The sequence below is a fragment of the Plasmopara halstedii genome, assembly GCF_900000015.1.
Source record: "Plasmopara halstedii genome assembly, contig: Scaffold_218, whole genome shotgun sequence".
Taxonomy (NCBI): Eukaryota; Oomycota; class Peronosporomycetes; order Peronosporales; family Peronosporaceae; genus Plasmopara; species Plasmopara halstedii.
In genome coordinates, this window is record NW_020187139.1 from 421,812 (window position 1) to 422,187 (window position 376).

Here is a 376-nt window from a genome sequence, read left to right on the forward strand (position 1 = left end):
GCTCCCTGGGTAGGAGCCATTGGCGTGTTACGCAGTCTTTGGTTCCCGGAATCAGGTCGATCTCATGACGCACACCTCGTTCCGGTGGTTGGACCGAAGGCGTGTCTTTGGAGACGACATCTTGATATTCCTTTATTAGAGGATAGCACAGATCCAAGGGATTTCGTAGGATCGACGATCCACTCCGTGCGTTCGGCACTCTCTTGGTGTCTTCCAAGACAGCTTCATCCAAAAGTGATGACGAGTTTATCTCCTCGTCCGGTCGTATAATGACCACTTTGGCCAAATCGCATGCCTTGAAGATACTGCCGACCTCTTAAGGGACATCTCGTCCAGCTCAAAAAGAGCATCTACTGCAGGCATAGCCTCGAGGCGG